The sequence below is a fragment of the Phascolarctos cinereus genome, unplaced genomic scaffold, assembly GCF_003287225.1.
Source record: "Phascolarctos cinereus isolate Bilbo 61053 unplaced genomic scaffold, phaCin_HiC Scaffold_4;HRSCAF=312, whole genome shotgun sequence".
Taxonomy (NCBI): domain Eukaryota; kingdom Metazoa; phylum Chordata; class Mammalia; order Diprotodontia; family Phascolarctidae; genus Phascolarctos; species Phascolarctos cinereus.
In genome coordinates this window covers 705,273,721-705,279,526 of record NW_027555847.1, presented here as the reverse complement: position 1 = coordinate 705,279,526, position 5,806 = coordinate 705,273,721, and the positions used below count along the sequence as shown (strand labels likewise).

Sequence of the window (5,806 nt, the reverse complement as noted above, 5' to 3'; positions counted from 1 at the left end):
TTCTGTGGATGAAGAGGCATTTGCTATGCTCCAAAGCAACCCACTCCCCTTTGGGACATCTCTCTTTGTTCAGAAGCCTTTTTATTACTTAGGACTTCATTCACTGGGTCTGGGATTTCCCTGAGGGGGATAACCCACCCAACAACACTAGTTGCAACTCAGCTGCCCCTTCTTAGTCCTCATAGCTCTTGTCCGGGTCCTTCCCTTATCCTTCAAAAGGGTTTAGCAAGCCTTCGATTTACTTTCTTTTTGATCTTTTAATATGCCGTGGGTACCAGCCGGCTATTACTTCTCTGTCTTCAGCGATCACTGAATGATTGCACCTTCCAGTGATATGCTTTCAGAAGGACACCTTCAACCATGCTCCCCAAATATGGGCCATTATTAGAAAGTTGCTGCAGGTCTGCTTTCACTTACAAGTCGCCGTTCTGTTGTCCTTTGCATCTCCTGTTACTTCAGACCTTGACAGAGCATGGTGTTCCTTTGATTAGTCAGCAAGCATTTCCCTCCTCTCTTTGTCTCTGACCCTATAGACCTGCATACTATTCCTCTGTGGCTTCCTCACACTGAAATGTCCTTTTGCCCTTCCCCCATGGGCGAGGTCCTCCATTTTGTCCAGGAGCCCAGACTGGCCATCCCCCATTCCCCTACTGCCTCTGTTGTTAACTCTCAGAACTTTGCCCCTTCCCTCTTGCAGCCACCGCCACTCCCCCTGCTTTTCATCTCCCTTGTTGGATTCTCCTCCTTTCCCTATTACAATATAAGCTTTTTGCTTTTCTTTGCATCCATATCACTTAGGGCTGTGTCCAGTACACAGTGAGCACTCAATAAATGCATGGTGCTTGGCATTAAACACCTACTGTGTGCCAGGCACTCTGCTAGTCACTGGAGATACGATTCACAACCTTACAGCATTACCAGAAAACCATAGATTATTTTTTTAATGGACTGGATATCTTCAAGAGCAGCCTTAGATTTTTGGATACAATTTTTCTTTTGGGATGCATTTTTTCTTAGACTGAGACAAAATCTTCCTCTCAGCAATTTCTTCCACCTCATTGTTCTATCCTCTGGGGACAAGCAAGACAAGCTTAATTCTTGCTCGGCCTGACAATCCTTCAGATGCTGGCCAGAGTCAAAACATGGCTCTTGCCCCTGTCTCCGCTCTGTAGTCTTCTGTATTCCACACTAAATATCCCTAGCTCCTTCCATTAATGCCTACATGGCTCGGTCTTCATTCCTCTAAAAAGTCAGGTTGCCCTTCACTGGGGGCTCCTAGCTCATCAATGTCCTTTCTAAAATGGGTTGCCCAAAGCTTAATGGGGTATTCCTGATGTATGTCTTTTTTTTTTCCTTTGGCGAGGCAGTCGGGGTTAAGTGACTTGCCCAGGGTCACACAGCTGGTGAATATCATGTGTCTGAGGCCAGATTTGAACTCAGGTCCTCCCGACTTCAGGGCCAGTGCTCTATCCACCTAGCTGCCCCCCTCATGTATGTCTTATTCACCAGGGTAGAATACACAGCAGAATAGAAGGGAAGCTCCCTAAGGGCAAACACTATTTCGTTTATTTACTTTGTATCACCAACATCTAGCACAAAACCTAGTATACAGTAAGTGCTCCATAAATGCTTGCTTATTGATTGTTCATCATTTTGAGCATTCTACTTCTCTGAATTCAGCTCAAGATCACATTAAGTTTCAGGGGCTGTTGTATTACACCCTGAAAGTTAAAATGGTGGGCAGATAGAGGCAGCCGCAGGATCAAAAAGACTTGGAGTCTTGCCTCTAACACCCACTGGTTGTGTGACTCTAGGTAAATCACTTAACCAGTGACCTAGGAAACTCTCCAGGCCTTTAAGTGGTAGAGCAGGTCCCAACCTGCACTGGTAAAGGGAGTTTCCTTCCTGTCAGTTGCCTACACCAATGAAATCATAGTTTTGGTACCAAAAAAAAATTCACAGTTTTACCTCCCAGGTAACTATATGCCTTAACCCAATTAAAATGCACAACTTCTTAAAGAAGTCCTTGATATTACATGGAAATTTGGCATGCTGGGTGGGGACAGGAGGTATTTTTCTTTGGGGATGGGGATGGGAAGGGAATTGGGGTTGAGGGTTGGAAAGAGAATTTTGTTTAAGAGGTAGAGATGGGAGCAAGGGCTTCTGGCCTACCTTAACAGCCAAAGGCAGGATGGAAGAGTGGAAAGACCACTGGATTTGGTGTTAGAAGACCTGGGTTCTTAATCCCACCTGTGACACTTGCTACCTCTGTGACCTTAGACTGGCCAGGCTTCAGTTTTCCCATCTGTAAAAGGAGAGAACTGGAGGAGATGGCGTCTGAAGTCTCTTCTAACTCCCAATCCAGAATCCTAGCATCCTAAGTCACTCCTCCTCTCTGGGCCTCAGTTTCCCCCTCTGTAAAAGCAGGGACTTGTTTGAAGTGACCTCTGAGGTCCAGGCCAGCTCCCAAGCCATGACTGGATAACATATGCCTGGGTAGGACAGGTACTTAGGGCACCATGGGCATTTATCAAATGCAACAACCAATCTGGTGATCTTTGGCTCCATGTGCCCACTGCCCGCTGGGGATCAGAGTCCAGGCCAGCCCTTCTTCTCTCAGATCCCCTAACCAGTTTTCCCACCTCTTCCTAGCTGCCAGGTAATGATGTAATCATACTCAGAATTGATTTTGCAGTTCTCAGGAACTTTGAGCACTTCACAGAGATTATCTCATCCATTCTCACCCCTGAGGATGTCCCGCCCAGGACTGCCTTGCATTGATGGTCTAACATTCCATGCTCCAAGAAGCTCACTGGCTTGGACCGGCTTCCATGTTTTAATGTCCATTCCAGTTTTGAATTGATGTTCTAATGTCCATGTGAGCTCTGGCATCTCTGTTCTAAAACCTCTCCCTCCCCACTGCTGCTATTCTGTATTCTGAAGGGCTGAGCACAGCACCTGGCACACAGTAGGCACTATATAACTGCTTATTCTCTCTATGTGAGCTAAGGCTCCTCCTGTCTAAGGCTTAGTGGATAGAGTTCTGGGCCTGGAGTCAGGAAGCTGTTGTTAAGTCGTTTCAGTCATGTCTGACTCTTGGTGACCGCACTTGGGGTTTTCTTGGCAGAGATACTGGAGTAGTTTGCCATTTCCTTCTCTAGCTCACTTTACAGATGAGGAAACCAAGGCAAACAGGATTAAATGACTTGCCCAAGGTCATACAGCTAGGAAATGTCTGAGGCCAGATTTGAGCTCATGAAGATGAGTCTTCCTGATTCCAAGCCCAGTGCTTTATCCACTGCACTACCTAGCTGTCCTCCGAGTCAGGAAGACCTGAGTTCAAATCCAGCCTCAGACACTTCCTAGCAGTATGATCCCAAGCCAGTCACTTTATCTCTGTCTGCTGCAGTTTCCTCAACTGTAAAATGGGGATAATTAATCCAGGGTTGTTGTGGAGATCAAATTACATAGCATTATACCTGGCACACAGTAGGTGTTTAATAAATTCTGATTTCCTTCCTTCCTTTGTCCTAGACCTGGCATTCTGGGTTGTTAGGTCCTCTTCCAGCTGTGGCATTCCATGTTCTAATGTTCCTCCCAATTCTGACATTCTCTTTTGAGGTCAGGGAGTGATGAATAGGGAGAGGTTGGGACATCTAGGTGGCACAGTGGATAGAGCACCGGCCCTGAATTCAGGAGGCCCTGAGTTCAAATCCGGCCTCAGACACATAACACTCACTGGCTGTGTGACTCTGAGCAAATCACTTAATCCCAATTGCCTCATAAAAAAAAAAAACACCCTATTAATAGGGAAAGGTAATTCAATTTGCTCAGGGACAATCTGCCAGCCAGAGGCAGAAAAGCCTGGACCTAAAACCTACACCACTGGACACTCAGTTCTACATTTTGTCGCTCTTTGGACACTCTGAGCCTCTTCTTGCTAGAAGTCCAAGGGCACCCCTTGCTTGCTGGGGCCGGGGTTTTTTTCCAAGCTTACCTTGCTCAGTGACAGGCTTCCTCAGTAACTTAGCCTTTGACCTGCAGCTAATTCACAGAAAATTCTCTGAACAGATGCTCCCTGAGAGGGGTGAGTCAGAGAGCTCCCAGTGGGCCTGAAGCTGCCTCAACTTGTCCTTTTGCCTTGGGCTCTGGATCAAAGATAAAGGTGACTGGAGGCTGCCCAGCAGAAGGCAGTGGGTCTACACAGGACACAATCAGACCTCATACCTGGAGACCTGGCTTCTAATCCCAGCCTGAAGGAGCTAACTGTGCAGCCTCTGGGGCCCTTTCCACCTCTGTAAAATCTGGCTAATGACAGCTGTCCTCCTCCCCCCCCCCCCAGAAAGGCTGGAAGGATAAAGGGAGACAGCCTATCTCACCATAAAAAAGTAAAAGTTTAAACCTTCATCCCACAATTAAATTTTATTACTAAGAAGGCTTCACCAGAGAGGGACAGAGGCTTATCTTGATTGAGAAAGGAGGAATAAATCAGGGGACTTGATCCTTATAATGAGTTAGCATGGTACTGTGAGGAGAATTGATCTGAGTTCAAATCCTGTCTCAGACACTACTAACTTTTTGGCCCTGAACAAATCACTTAAACTCTCCAGGGCTCAGTGTTCTCATCTGTGCCTGGCACATAGTACTGAATTAATTTTAATTAAAAATTTTTAAAATTAATTACAATTAATAAATGCTTTATCTCTCTCTCTCTCCATACACACACACACACACACACACACACACACACACATACGCATATATATGATGAGGGAGTTGGGTTCAATGACCTCTGAGCTCACTTCCAGCTCTAGAGATTTCTGATCTGACAGTTGCTGTCCCTCATGTCTGTTAAAGGTAGGTCAGTCTCTCTTTTCCGCCAGCACTGCCATATTCCAGTGAGTCGCCAAAATGACGAACACAAAAGGAAAAAGGAGAGGGACTTGATATGTGTTTTCTAGGCCCTTTCGAAAACATGGTGCTGTCCCTCTGGCTACGTATATGCGAATATACAAGAAAGGTGATATTGTAGATATCAAGGGTATGGGCACGGTTCAGCAAGGAATGCCCCACAAATGTTACCATGGCAGGACTGGATGGGTCTATAATGTTACTCAACATGCTGTAGGCATTGTTGTAAACAAACAGGTTAAGGGCAAGATTCTAGCCAAGAGAATTAATGTTCGTATTGAGCGTATTAAGCATTCCAAGAGCAGAGATAGCTTCCTGAAGAGGGTAAAGGAAAATGATCAGAAGAAGAAGGAAGCCAAAGAAAAAGGCACTTGGGTTCAACTGAAGTGCCAGCCTGCTCCACCCAGAGAAGCACACTTTGTGAGAACCAATGGCAAGGAACCTGAGCTGTTGGAAACTGATTCCCTACGAATTCGTGGCATAAATGGCTGTAAAATAAAAACAGTAAAAAATTCTTGGGTCTAAAAAAAAAGGTAGGTCAGTCTCTTCATTCCACAAATGTCCATCCTTTAGAGAAAGGGTGGGGGGTGGGGCTGTAGCCTGAGATTGGGAAGATTGGTCACATCCCACCTCCCTGTGACAGCTAATCATGGGCCTTGCCTCCAACGCAATCACACATCCCCTTTTACCTGTTAACCAATACTTGCTCACTCCTCCCCTTCTACACCAGGCATCACTTTCCATGTTGTTGTTGTTGTTGTTGTTACTGTTGAATTGTTTCAGTCCTATCTGACTCTCCGTGACCCCATTTGGGGTTTTCCTGGCAGAGATACTGGAGTGGTTTGCCATTTCCTTCTCCAGATCATTTGACAGATGAGAAAACTGAGGCAACCAG

At 45.9% G+C, this 5,806-nt stretch overlaps 1 pseudogene; it reads left to right on the top strand.

Annotated features, from left to right (window-relative positions):
- Positions 1 to 4,911: 4,911 nt before the first annotated feature.
- Positions 4,912 to 5,395, top strand: LOC110222828 (large ribosomal subunit protein eL21 pseudogene; annotated as a pseudogene).
- Positions 5,396 to 5,806: the final 411 nt, after the last annotated feature.